This window comes from Tamandua tetradactyla, chromosome 3 (genome assembly GCF_023851605.1).
Source record: "Tamandua tetradactyla isolate mTamTet1 chromosome 3, mTamTet1.pri, whole genome shotgun sequence".
Taxonomy (NCBI): Eukaryota; Metazoa; Chordata; class Mammalia; order Pilosa; family Myrmecophagidae; genus Tamandua; species Tamandua tetradactyla.
In genome coordinates, this window is record NC_135329.1 from 11,332,939 (window position 1) to 11,348,212 (window position 15,274).

General features: G+C 35.4%; 1 protein-coding gene and 1 non-coding gene across 2 annotated transcripts in view; both read left to right on the forward strand.

The window, feature by feature from the left end:
* NRBP1 (nuclear receptor binding protein 1) overlaps positions 1-15,274 on the forward strand; it is a 40,026-nt gene that overhangs the window by 7,135 nt on the left and 17,617 nt on the right. The gene's annotated exons all lie outside the window — the stretch shown is intronic.
* LOC143678450 (U6 spliceosomal RNA) lies at positions 10,983-11,089 on the forward strand. The gene has a single exon (XR_013173260.1). It is a non-coding gene; the product is annotated as a U6 spliceosomal RNA (small nuclear RNA).

Consider the following 15,274-nt stretch of genomic DNA (forward strand, 5'->3'; position numbering starts at 1 on the left):
GATTTGAGTTTTTTTTAACTTTTTTATTAATTAAAAAAATTAACAAACAAAACATTTAAATATCATTCCATTCTACATATACAATCAGTAATTCTTAATATCATCACATAGTTGCATATTCATCATTTCTTAGTACATTTGCATCGATTTAGAAAAAGAAATAAAAAGACAATAGAAAAAGAAATAAAATGATAATAGAGAAAAAAAAACTATATGTACCATACCCCTTACCCCAGCTTTCATTTACCACTATTTCAACCTGAATTTATTTTAACATTTGTTCCCCTTATATTTATTTTTATTCCATATGTTCTACTCTTCTGTTGATATAGTAGCTAAAAGGAGCATCAGACATGAGGTTTTCACATTCACAGAGTCTCATTGTGAAAGCTATATCATTGTTCAATCATCATCAAGAAACATGGCTACTGGAACACAGCTCTACTGTGTGTTTTTTTAATGTAGGCATTTATTTCTATAAATTTCCCTTTTGACAATGTTTTTGCTGTATCACATAAATTTTGGTGTGTTCAATGTGACCCTGTGATTGTGAAAACCTTGTGTCTGATGCTCCTTTTATCTACCATATGAACAGACGAGTAGAACATATGGAATAAAAATAAATAATAGGGGGAACAAATGTTAAAATAAATTTAGTTTGAAATGCTAGTGATAAATGAAAGCGAGGGGTAAGGGGTATAGTATGTATAATCTTTTTTTTTTCTGTTATCATTTTATTTCTTTTTCTGTTGTCTTTATTTCTTTTTCTAAATCAATGCAAATGTTCTAAGAAATGATGAATATGCAACTATGTGATGATATTAAGAATTACTGATTATATATGTAGAATGGAATTATATGTTAATATTTTTGTTTGTTGTTAATTTTTTAAATTAATAAATAAAAAAAATTTTGGTATGTTGTGCTTTCATTTTTAGTCATTCAAGGTATTTTCTAGTTTCCCTTGTGATTTCTTCTTTGATCTGTTGGTTGTTTGGGAGTGTATTATTTAATTTCCCCATGTATCTGTGAATTTTCCAGTTTTCCTATTGTTGTGATTTCTAGTTTCATCCCATTATATGATTTCAATCTTTTAAAGTTTAATAGGACTTGTTTTGTGGCCCAACATGGGTTATTATATTTTAAATGTATCTCACATAACATACAGCTGGATTTTTAAAGACTCCAACCTGAAAGTTTCTGCCTTAATAAGTGAGTTCAATATGTTAACATTTGTTTTGAATAATGTCTAACATTTGCTTTGAGTCCTGACATATTTGGATTTATTGCTCCACCTTGTGTTTTATCTTTACCATTCTTTTTCTTTGCTTCTTGTTTTTTCTCATTTCCTGCCTTATCATGGATTTATTAAGTTTCCTATATTCTTACCTTTTTCTTCTGCTAGCTAGAAACTTTAGAGAGTATTTCTATTATTTTAGCAATTTTCATTACCATTTTAACAGTAACCCTTAATTATAAATATCTATTATAAAATCCAGCATTATTAAATATTTCTAATACATCTTGAAAAGATCGCAAGTTTTATCTAGCTAATTAAGACCTAAATCTTGTTATGATTATCTTAAGTTTCAGTTTCAACTTTTTTTCTTTTTATTGTTTTTAATGTGGTAACATATACATAAGCTAAAACTTTGCATTTTAACTACCTTCAAGTGTCAGTTCAGTGGCATTAATTACAATATTGGTCTACTGTCACCACCATCCATTACCAAAACCTTTTCAACACCCAAAACATAAGTTTTATACCCTTTAAACAAAAACCTCCATTGTCCCTCTCCTCAGCCTTTGGTAAACTGTAATCTGCTTTCTGTACCTACAAATTTTCTTATACTGGATATGTCATATAAGTGGATTCATGGAATATTTACCCTTTTGTATCTGCCTTATTTCACTCAATGTTTTCAAGGTTCATTTAGGTTGTAGCATGTATCAGAACTTTATTCCTTTCTATGGCCAAATAATATTCCAATGTATGTATATCCATTGATCTGTTGATTGGCATGGGTTGTTTCAGCTTTTAGCTATGGTGAATGATACTGCTATGCATTGGTATACAAGTGTTTGGCCCCTGCTTTCAATTCTTTGGGGTATATACCTAAAAGTGGCAATTTTTTTTAACACAAAACAAATCTCATATTTATGATCAATATTTATACTTGCCAACAAATATTATCAATCTCTATGTTCACTGTTATTTATTTTATCGTACATCTTCTCTCACATCTTCAAGTAGTTTTTCTTCACTTCTGGCAACTTTTAAGATTTTTCTCTACATCTCTTATTGTCTTGAGCAATTTTATTATGATGTAACTTGATGTGATTTCCTTCTTGTTTCTTCTATTTAGGTCATTGAGATTCCTGGAACTATGGGTATTCCTCATATTTGGAATATTTTTTACTATTTCTTCAAAGACTTTTGTTCCTCCTGCTCTTTTCTGGGGCTCCAGTCATATGTATGTTAGGCTGTTGGATATTGTCCCACAGTTTATTGATGCTCTGTACATTTTTTTTCAGTTTTTTTCTCTGTATGTTTCATTTTAGATAGTTTCTGTTGCTTTATCAAGTTCACTAATCTTTTCTTCTGTAGTAGCTAACTGCTGTTAATCCCATCCAGTACATTTTCAGTTTTGATACTATATTTTTTCATCTCCAAACATTTTATTTGGGTCTTTATTTTATATCTTCCTTTTTCCTCCTTATCATGATCATGCCTTCCTCTACCTTCCTGAATATATGGGATATATAATAGCTTGTTTTAATGTCCTTGTTTACTAATTCCATCATTTGTGTAAATTCTGGGTCAGTTTCTATTGATTGGTTTATTCTCCTGGCTATGGCTCTTATTTTCCTACTCTTTCCATGCCTGGTAATTTTTTTTTTATTAATTTTAAATTTTTTTTCAAAAAGTATAACAAACAAACACATTCTTAACATATGATCATTCCGTTCTATATATATAATCAGTAATTCACAATATCATCACATACTTGCATATTCATCATCATGATCATTTCCTAGAACATTTGCATCAATTCAGAAAAAGAAATAAAAAAACAACAGAAAAAAATTCATACATACCATACTCCTTACTCCTCCCTTTCATTGATCAGTAGCATTTCAATCTAAATTTATTTTAACATTTGTTCCCCCTATTATTTATTTTTATTCCATATGTTTTACTCATCTGTTGATAAGCTAGATAAAAGGAGCATCAGACACAGGCTTTCACAATCACACAGTCACATTGTGAAAACTCTATCATTATACAATCATCTTCAAGAAGCAAGGTGTTCTAGTTTGCTAGCTGCCAGAATGCAACACACCAGAGATGGATTGGCTTTTAATAAAAGGGGATTTATTTTGTTGGTTCTTCAGAGGAAAGGCAGCTAACTTTCCACTGAGATTCTTTCTTATGTGGAAGGCACAGGATGGTCTCTGCTGGTCTTCTCTCCAGGCCCCTGGGTTCCAACAACTTTCCCCGGGGTGACTTCTTTTTGTATCTCCAAAGGCCTGGGCTGAGCTGCAAGTGCTGAGATGAGGAATGCCGAGCTGCTTAGCTGTGCAACATTGCGCTCTCTCATTTAAGCACCAGCCAATTAAGTCAAACGTCCTTCGTTGCAGCAGACACGCCTCCTAGTCGACTGCAGATGTAATTAGCAACAGATGAGGTTCACGTACCATTGGCTTGTGTCCGCAGCAACAGAACTAGGTATGCTCACCTGGCCAAGTTGACAACTGAATCTAACTAACACACAAGGCTACTGGAACACAGCTCTACATTTTCAGGCAGTTCCCTCCAGCCTCTCCACCACACCTTGACTAACAAGGTAATATCTATTTAATGCGTAAGAATAACTTCCAGGATAACCTCTTGACTCTGTTGGAATCTCTCAGCCATTGACACTTTTTTTTTTCTCATTTCACTCTTCCCCCTTTGGTCGAGAAGGTTTTCTCAATCCCTTGATACTGAGTCCCAGCTCATTCTAGGATTTCTGTCCCACATTGCCAGGAAGGTCCACACCCCTGGGAGTCATGTCCCATGTAGACAGGGGGAGGGCAGTGAGTTTGCTTGATGTGTTGGCTAGAGAGAGAGGCCACATCTGAGCAACAAAAGAGGTTCTCTTGGGGGTGACTCTTTGGCCTAATTTTAAGTAGGCTTGACCTATCCTTTGTGGGATTAAGTTTCATGTGAACAAACCCCAAGGTTGGGGGCTCAGCCTATTGCTTTGATTGTCCCCACTGCTTGTGGGAATATCAAGAATTTTCCACTTGGGGAAGTTGGATTTCCACCTTTCTCACCATTTTCCCAAGGGGACTTTGCAGATATTTTTTTTACTCACTGTTCAAATCACTCTGGGATTTACTGGGGCATCACTCTGGACAAACCTACAAAATCTTATGTCCTACTCAAGGTTCCATGTACTTATGGTGTTCAATTAACCTGTCCACATAAGTTATATTAGGAACTGCACTAGTCAAAATATAAATTTTGTACCACATAAACGTTTTTTGCTTTAGTCTCACGCATAACTTAAAATTTTTAAATATTAATTACCATCTATTTTCAACACTCTGCAGTAATGACATTCCTTTGTTCTTCCTCATGCAAAAACATTTTAAAATTTGTGCATTTAGTCACTATCATTATACACTCTACCATGCCTCATAATTCTAATCAGACATTGTGAATTTTACTTTGTTGTGTGTTAAAATGTTTTGAATTCCTTTAGTTATTGTTGGACTTTTTTCTGAAACATAATTATGTTACTTGGGAACAGATCCTTATGAGATTTAGTTTTAAGGTGTGTTAGGAGAGATTCAGAATAGTCTTTATTATAGAGCAAATTTGGCTCTGCTACTGAAGTAAAACCTTTCTGAGGACTTAGATACCCTATGCATTGGGAGGCCTTCCTTTTTTTGACTTATGAGAACACAAATTAATCTCAGACCTACATGAATTCTGGAAAATTGTTCTTCCTACTCCTTTCCAGTGGTTGTTTTTCCAGCCCTGATGGTTTCCTCACATGCATGTTCAGCTCAGTACTCAACCAAAAATTTGAAGGCATCCTTCTGTAGATATCTGTATTTCTCTCTGTATGCAGTTCCATTCTCCCTAGTATTCTACCTTGCACATTCTAGCCACCTTGGTTTCTCTGAACTCCAAATTCTCTTCTCCATGAATAAGATTGTCAGGCTCTGTTTTGGGTTCCTTCTCTCTAAAAGATGACTGTGCTTTTTTGAAAGGATGTATGTACCCTTAAAAAGCCATTAATTAATTCTAATCCCATTTTGTGAAAGCAGCCATTTCTTCTAATCCATATTCAGTACTGTATGCTTAAGACTTTAATTAGATCATCTCCCTTGAGATGTGACTCAATCAAGAGTGATTGTTAAACTGGATTAGGTGGAGACGTGTTTCCACCCATTCCAGGTGAGTCTCGACTAGTTTACTAGAATCCTATAAAGAGGAAACATTTTGGAGAAAGGAGATTCAGAGAGAGCAGAGAAGGATGACAGAGCCACAAGAAAGCCACAACAGAGAATGCAGCAGAACCATGAAGCAGAGAGTCCACCTGCCAGTGACTTTAAAAAGTGTTAGCAGGAAAACGCCTCCCAGCGAGCTGGAGAGAAAGCTAGCAAATGACACTGTGTTCACTCTGTGACCTTCCAGCTGAGAGAGAAGCCGTGACTGTGTTCACCATGTGCCCTTCCAGCCAAGAGAGAAATTATGTTCACCATGTACCTTTCCACTTGAGACAGAAACCCCTAACGTCATTGGCCCTCTTGAATCAAGGTATCTTTTCCTGGATACCTTAGATTGGACATTTCTATAGACTTGCTTTAATTGGGACATTTCCACAGTCTAAAAATTGTTAACGTGCAACTTATTAAATTCCCCTTTTTAAAAGCCATTCCATTTATGGCATATTGCATTCTGGCAGCTTGCAAACTAGAACAGTGATTTAATTATTATTTCCTTGCAGTAAGTGGGGGTACTCATATGCTTTATCTCATTTGTTTCCCTTCTCTCAGGAGTCACTATCCTGTACAATCTGTTGTCCGATGTCTGAAGACCATTGTTTCATATACTTTGCCTAGTTTTCTACATGTTTAAGGGTGGAGGGTAAACCTTATCCCTGTTATTCTCTCATGGCCATAAGTGGAAGTTTTCCTCAGCAGTTTTATAAATCGTATTTACAGGTCTTTCAGTGAGAATGTGTGGGTGATTTTTTTTAAAATCCCTTTATTGTTCCTGGTATATAAAAATGCACTTTGCCCTTACTCTTGGATGATAGTTTGGCTGGGGATAAAATTCTAGGTTGACAGAGAAGCCTTTTATCAGTCTTACTTCTTACTCATAGGTATTCTACTTTCCTCCTTCCCTCTTTCCCCCATCTCTGGTAACATTTACAATTTTCTCTTTATCATTGATATTGTACATAAATCCCTATCATGTAAAAAAAAAAAAAAGAAATTCCTATGATGTGTCTCAATGTGTAATTCTCTTCTGGTCCTAAAAGCTTACTTGTTTAGATTTGAAGACCAATGTCTTTCTTCAATACTTAATAGTTCTTCTCTATTATGTTTTCAAACATTGTTTCAGCATCATCTCTTTATTTTCTTCTGTACATGTTGGAGTTCTCCATATATGGTCTCTATCATATTCATATATATATATTCCTGTGTTTCTGTGTTGCATTAACTTATTTTCTCATCATTTCACTTGCATCCAGTTTAGAGTTCTTCTTCTTATTTATTTATTTATTTTTACTATTTGTCTCATAGACCCTAACAAATAAGAAAGAGGTTCCTTTATTTGTTTTTGGAAAGGTCTTTTGCCCTCTCACGTAAGCTTGTTCTAATAATAAACAAGCATTCCTATCTGATTCTCTCTATACTTTTCTCATTTACCCTCTTAAGAATGTTCTCCCTGGAGAGTCTCTTCTTTTCTCGCTCAGATGTAAGAAACTTTGTAAAAATAAAGATTAAATTTCAAATTTCAAAGACAGAGATGAAACAAAGGGAAGAAAATAACACTCACTTTGGAAAACTTCAACTCTTAACTGGTAAAGAGTGAGGCATCTGTCACAAACATGGGATGAAAAAATCATGGGTTTTTATGGTCCAAGCTCTTGTCTTTTGATATTGGAAAGGCGGAGAGAAGGAGAGTTCAGTCTCCTTTGGACTATTTTTCCATCCTTTGCTCAGTGAATTCCTATTTGTCCCTTAAAACTACATTGAACAGACATCAGCCTTGTTCTCTGGGAAACATTCTGTATTGGTTTCCTATTGCTGCTGTTACAAATTACCACAAACTTCTTGCCTTAACACAATACAAATTTATTCTCTTATATTCTGGGAGCCAGATGTCTGTAATCAGTTTTACTGGGCTAAAATCAAGATGTTGGCAAGACTGTTTTTTCTGGAAGCTTTATGGCACAAGCTGCTTCCTTGCATTTCCTAGCTTCTAGAGGCCACTCACAGTCTAATGGTGACCGCTTCCTCCCATCACTCTAAACTTTTACTTCCATCCTCACTTCTTTTCTTCCATAGTCAAATCTCCTTCTGCCTCCCTCTTTTAGGAACACTGGTGATTACATTTTGGGTCCAGTCTGATAATCCAGGATAATCTGCCCATCTCAAGATTCTTAATTTAATCATCACAGCAACGTCCTTTTTGCCATATAATTGGCTAACTTTAGGGACCATTATTCAGTGTAAGGTGTCTTCTGAGATCATACTTCTTCCATAGAGTCAAACAAACCCTTCTCTCTTCAGCCTATGCACTTTATACAGAATTCTGTAGTTGTACTTGGCATTATACCTTTCTTTGTTTACACAGATAGCTTCCCAAATAAATCTGAGCTCTCTGAGGACAAGAAATCTGTCTGATTCATTTGCTACACCACTGCCTAGTATGGTGCCTGGCATATAGACCACATTAAATAAATATTTATTTTATTTAATTGAATTTTACTCTCTGACTCAGGCCTGGAAGCACAGCTATGGGCTGTGGAACAGGCAGTCTTAGATTTGTGGTACTTAAAGGGACCTCCAGAGGCCTTTTGTAGATATCTGAATCTTTGTTTTTTCATGAAACAATTTTAAATTTAAGAAATTGTTTTTATGACAACAACAAAGATGAATATATAAAAACAAACAGAAAATGTTTTCATTACAGTTTTTAACCCAGAAAGGACTGTGGAATGACTTGATAATTACTTCAAACTCCCAACTACCCTGTGAGATAAGATTGGTATTATCTCTAATCCAATAAAACCTAGTGCCAGATCAATAGTAAATTTTAACATAATCATGGAAATCAAATAAACTCAGAAAATTCTTAATTTAGGTGGATTATTTTTTATTCTCAGTGGTCCTATTGAGGGGTATCATGTTTATCTTAGAAGTTGACTCAATTTCTTATGACAGGACTTAGAGAAATAGAGATAAATAAATAACGTACCCATTTAATAACATTAAAAATTAGGCTCACTGAGGGCTGCCAGATCCATCAAGCCCACAAGCAGAGTTTCCACTGAGGTCTCATGATAAGTTTCTGGAGTCCTATACAAGAGAAAACATTTTGGAGAATGAAAGCTATTCAGAGAGAGCAGAGAGTCCACAAGCCAGCGACCTTTGGAGATGAAGACGGAGAATGCCTCCCAGGGAGCTTCATGAAACAGGAAGCCAGGAGAGAAAGCTAGCAGATGATGCCTTGCTTGCCATGTGCCCTTCCAGCCGAGAGAGAAACTGTGACTGTGTTCACCATGGGCCTTCTCGGATGTGAGAGAGACCCTGAACTTCATCGGTCATCTTGAACCAAGGTATCTTTCCCTGGATGCCTTTGATTGGACATTTCTGTAGATTTGTTGTAATTGGGACATTATCTCAGCCTTAGAACTGTAAACTAGCAATTCATTAAATTCCCCTTTTTAAAAGCCATTCTGTTTCTGGTATATTGCATTCCGGCAGCTAGCAAACTAGAACAGGGGTCATTACCATAGATCCTGAAGAAATAGAGAGAAATCATAAGAGGATTTAGATTTTAGGACAAGAATACACTAACCAACTAGACAACTTAGATGAAATGGACAAATTCATAGAAACACGTGAACAACCTACATTGACTTGAGAGAAACAGATGATCTCAACAAACCAAACACAAATAAAGAGATTCAATCAGTCATAAAAAAAATCTTCCTAGAAAGAAAAGCCCAAGGCCAGATAGCTTCACAGGAGTTTATTTTATTACTTTTTTTTTTTACATGGGCAGGCTCTGGGAATCGAACGTGGGGCATTACAGGCAAGAATTCTGTCACCTGGCCACTGGTGCACCGCCTGAAAATTTTCTCATACATTCCAAAAAGAACTAACATCAATCTTGCTCAAACTTTTCAAAAAATTGAGGGAAAAGGATGACTACCTAATTCATTTTATGACGCTAACATCACCCTAGTACCAAAACCAGGTAAAGATGCTACAAGAAAGGAAAACTACAGACCAATCTCCCTAAGGAACATAATGGAAAAATTCTCCACAAAATGCTAGCAAATCAAATCCAGTGATACATTAAAAGAATTATACACCACGGTGAAGTGGTGTATTATTCCAGAATTGCAAGGGTGGTTCAACACACAAAAAATTAATCAATGTAATCCAGCACATTAACAAATCGAAAGGAAAAATCACATCATCGTATGGATTGATGTTGAAAAAGTATTAGACAAAATTCAGCATCCTTTTCTGATAAAAACACTTCCAAATGAAGGAATCAAAGGAAACTTCCTCAATATCATAAAGGCCCTATATGAAAAACCCGCAGTCAGTATCATACTTAACGGTGAGAGATTGAAAGCATTCCCTCTAATATCAGGAATGAGACAAGGATGTCCATTGTCACTACTATTAGTCACATTGTACTAGAAGTTCTAACTAGAGCAATCAGGCAGGAAAAAGAAAAGGCATTTATTTACATTGGGAAGGAAGTAGTAAAACTTTCATTATTTGCAGATGATATGATTGTATACTTGGAAATTTTTGAGACATTTAAAACAAAGGTACTTGAGCTAATAAATTCAGTAAAGTGGCAGGATACAAGATTAATGTACAAAAACAGTAATGTTTCTATATACGAGTAATGATCTAACTGAGGAGACAATTAAGGAAAAAAATCCATTCAAAATTGTAACTAAAAGAATCAAGTATTTAGGAATAAACTTAACTAGGGATGTAAAAAAACCTTTAAACAGGAAACTACTTAACATTGCTAAAAGAAATCAAATTAGATCTAAATAGGTGGAAAGACATTCCATTCTCGTGGGTAGGAAGGTTAAATGTAGTTAAGATGTCAAGTCAACCCAAACTGATCTACAGATTCAATGTAATATCAATACAAATTCCAAAAACCTATTTGAAGACTTAGAAAAGCTAGTTACAAAATTCATTTAGAAGGGAAAGAGACTTCAAATAGCTAAAAATGACCTAAAAAAAAGAAGAACAAAGAGGGAGGATTAACACATCCTGATTTTAAAGTTTATGATAAAGCCACAGTCGTCAAAATAGAATGATATTGGCACAAAGATAGAAGTATTGACTCCTTCAAATTGAGAGAACGGAAATAGAACACCAAATCGATGGACACCTGATCTTCAACAAGGCCCCCAAATCCACTCTAACTGGATTTGGGACAAAATAGTCTTTTCAATAAATGGGCATGGGAGAACTGGAGTAGAATGAAAGAGGGCATACAAAAACCAACTCAAAGCGCATCAAAGAACAAAATATAAGAAGCAGTACCATAAAAACCCTAGAAGAAAATATAGGGAAACATCTTCAAGACCTAGTAATAGGAGGTAGCTTCCTAAACTTTACATCCAATCCACAAGCAATTAAAGAAAAAAATAGATAATGGGAGCTCCTTAAAATCAAATGCTTTTGTGCCTCAAAAGACTTTGTCAGTGCTTGCTTTGGCAGCACATATACCAAAATTAGAATGATACAGAGAAGATTAGCATGCACCCTGTGCAAGGATGGCACACAAATTCACGAAGCATTCCATATTTTAATACAAAGAGAAAGAGAGAAAAGAATATATAGATCTGACAAAACAAAAAGATAAGATGGTGGATTCAAGAAACACCTTTTCAGTAATAACTTTGAATGTTAATGGACTAAATTTACCAATTAAAAGATACAGATTGGGCGGGCCACGGTGGCTCAGCAGGTAAGAGTGCTTGCCTGCCATGCCCAAGGACCCGGGTTGGATTCCCGGTGCCTGCCCATGTAAAAAAAAAAAAAGATACAGATTGGCAGAATGGATTAAGAAACATAATCCAGCTATATGCTGCCTACAAGTGACTCATTTTAGACACAAGGATACAAATAGATTGAAAGTGAAAGGATGGAAAAGGATTTTCCACGCAAGTTGTAACCAAAAGAGAGCAGGAGTAGCTATACTAATATCGGACAAAATAGACTTTAAACATAAAGACATCACAAGAGACAAAGAAGGATACTATATACTAATTAAAGGGTCAACTCACCAAGAACATATAACAATCATAAATGTTTATGCTCCCGATCAAGAAGCTCCAAAGTACATGAGACAGACATAGGCAAAACTGAAGGGAGTGATAGGTGTTTCAACAATAATAGTAGGAGACTTCAATACACTATTCTTCTCTGTAGATAGAACAACCAGACAGAAGATCAACAAGGAAACAGAGAAGTTAAATAACTTGATAAATGAATTAGACCTAACAGATATATAGAGTTCATTGCACCCCAAAGCACAAGGTTAGACATTCTTCTCTAGTGCTCATGGAACATTCTCCAGGATTAGAGCATACGCTGGGGCACAAAACAGGTCTTTATAAATTTTAAAACATTGAAATTATTCAAAGCACTTTCTCTGATCACAATGGGATGAAGCTGGATCTCCATAACCAACAAAGAATGAGAACATTCACAAATATATGGAGATTAAATAAGACACTCTTAAAGAACCAGTGGGTCAAAGAAGAAATTGCTAGAGAAATCAGTAGCTATTTGGAGATGAATGAAAATGAGAATACAATTTATCAGAACCTATGGGATGTGGCAAAGGCTATGCTGAGAGGGAAATTTATTGCCCTAAATGCCTGTGTTAAAAAACAAGAAAGAGTAAAAATCGAGGACTTAACAGCAAACCTGGAGGAACTTGAGAAAGAACAGCAAACTAACCCCAAAGCAAATAGAAGAAGAGAAATAATAAAGACTAAAGCAGAGATAAATGAATGGGAGAACAAAAGAACAATAGATAGAATCAATAAAACCAAAAGTTGGTTCTTTGAGAAAATTGACTGGCCACTCGCAAGACTGACAAAAAAAGACAGAGGATGCTGTGGTAGTTAGGTTCAGGTGTCAACTTGGCCAGGTGAAGGTGCCTAGTTCTATTGCTGTGGACATGAGCCAATGGCATGTGAAGCTCATCTGTCTCTGATTACATCTGCAGTCGGCTAGGAGGCATGCCTGCTATAATGAATGGTGTTTGATTTAATTGGCTGTTGCTTAAATGAGAGAGTGCAACGTAGCACAGCCCAAGCAGCTCAGCATACCTTATCTCAGCACTTGCAGCTCAGCCCAGGCCTTTGGAGATGCAGAAAGGAATCACCCCAGGGAAAATTGTTGGAACCCAGAGGCGTGGAAAGAAGGCCAGCAGAGATCACCTTGTGCCTTCCTGTAAGAAAGAACCTCAGTTGAAAGTTAGCTGTCTTTCCTGTGAAGAACTATACATTTTTAACTAAATAAATCCCCTTTTGTTAAAAGTGAATCCATCCCTGGTGTGTTGCATTCCAGCAGCTAGCAAACTAGAACAGATGCAAATAAACAAAATTAGAAATGAGAAGGGGGGCATTACTAAAGACCCTGAAGAAATAAAAGAAATAGTAAGAGGATACTATGAACCAACTACATGCCAAAAAACTAGACAACTTAGATGAAATGGACAAATTCCTGGAGACACACAAACAAGCTATACTTATTTGGAAGAAATAGAAGAGTTCAACAAACCAATCACAAGTAAAGAGATTCAATCAGTTATCAAAAGTCTTCCTACATAGAAAAGCCCAGGGCCAGATGACTTCACAGGGGAATTTTCTAAATTAATTTTTAATTTTTTTTACAAAGATGACAAGAAAGAAACAAAAACATTCTTAACATATGATCATTCCATTCTACATATATAATCAGTAATTCACAATATCATCACATAGTTGCATATTCATTATCATGATCATTTCTTAGAACATTTGCATCAATTCAGAAAAAGAAATTAAAGACAACAGAAATAAATTCATACATACCTTACCCCTTACCCCTCCCTTTCATTGATCACTAGCATTTCAATCTAAATTTATTTTAACATTTGTTCCCCCTATTATTTATTTTTATTCCGTATGTTTTACTTGTCTGTTGATAAGGTAGATAAAAGGAGCATCAGACACAAGGTTTTCACAATCATACAATCACATTGTGAAAGCTATATCATTATACAATCATCTTCAAGAAACATGGCTACTGGAACAGAGCTCTACATTTTCAGGCAGTTCCCTCCAGCCTCTCCATTACATCTTGACTAACAAGTTCACAGGGGAATTTTATCAAACATTCCAAAAAAACTAACACCAATCCTGCTCAAACTTTTCCAAAAAGCTGAGGAAAAAGGAACTCTACCTAACTCATTTTATGAAGCTTATATCATTTTAATACTAAAACCGGGTAAAGATGCTATAAGAAAGAAAAACTACAGGCCAATCTCCCTAGTGAACATAGATGAAAAAAATTCTCAATTAAATATTAGCAAATCGAATCCAACAACACATTAAAAGAATTAAACACCATGACCAAGTGGAGTTTATACCAGGAATGCAAGGATGATTCAAAACAAGAAAATCACTTGATGTAATACAGCACATTAACAAATCGAAAGGGAAAAATCACATGATCATCTTGATTGATGCTGAAAAAGCATTTGACAAAATTCAGCATCCTTTTCTGATAAAAACACTCCAAAGGATAGGAATCAAAGGTAACTACCTCAATATGATAACGGGAATATTTGAAAAAACCGATAACCAGCATCATACTCAATGGAGAAAGACTGAAAGCTTTCCCCCTAAGATCAGGAACAAGTCAAGGATGCTCACAGTCACCACCGTTATTCAACATTGTGCTAGAAGTTCTAGCTAGAGCAATCAGGCAGGACAAAGAAATAAAAAGCAACCAAATTGGAAAGGAAGAAGAAAATCTCTCATTATTTGCAGATCATATGATACTATACTTGTAAGATCCTGAGAAATCTGCAGCAAAGTAGATTCATGAGCTAATCAACAAATTCAGCAAGGTGGCAGGATAGGAAGTTAATGTGCAAAAATCAGTAACAATTCTATACACAAGCAATGACCTAGCTGAGAAGTCAGTTAAGGAAAAAATTCCATTCAAAACAGCAACTAAAAGAACCACATTCTTAGGAATGAACTTAACTAGGGACATAAAGGACCTGTAAACAGAAAACTACACAGCGTTACTAAAAGAAATCCAATAAACACACCCTCACCAAATAGGATCTCTAAACCTCCTCTTAACTCTTATCCCTCCCCCCATTATTTACCTCTGCTGTTGCTGTGGTAGTGCTGATGATTTCCTTTTGAACATAGCTCATAACATTCAATAGCAGTTTTAGCATTCAATAGCAGTTCCCCCCCTGTACCCTGAACTTAGACACTTTTTGCACAAGAATCATATCTTTGAAGTGATTCTTCAGAGAGCTAATTCATATTTCTAGTGTTAATCTGTGGGACACGTAGGTCTATACAACACCTTTCAATCTTGTTCATCTTCAATTACTTCTTGACCCACTAGAGAACCACCTTCATGCCTGTCTAGTACCTTACACTGGAGTTCAACTCATTAGCTAACAGTTCACACATCCCTAGCTTCTGTGTATCTCTAAGTCCCCTGCATTCTATATTATAAGCCTCTGATTATATCTTTATGCTGGTCATAAAAGTGGAATCATACAAAAAATTTTTTTCTGTTTTCATTTTATTTCTTTTTCTGAATAGATGCATATGTTCCAAGAAATGATCATATTGATGAATATGCAACTATGTGATGATATTGTGAATTACTGATTATATATGTAGAACGGAATGATCAAAACAGGAATGTTTGCATTTGCTTGGTGTTTTTTTGGTATTTAAAAATATAT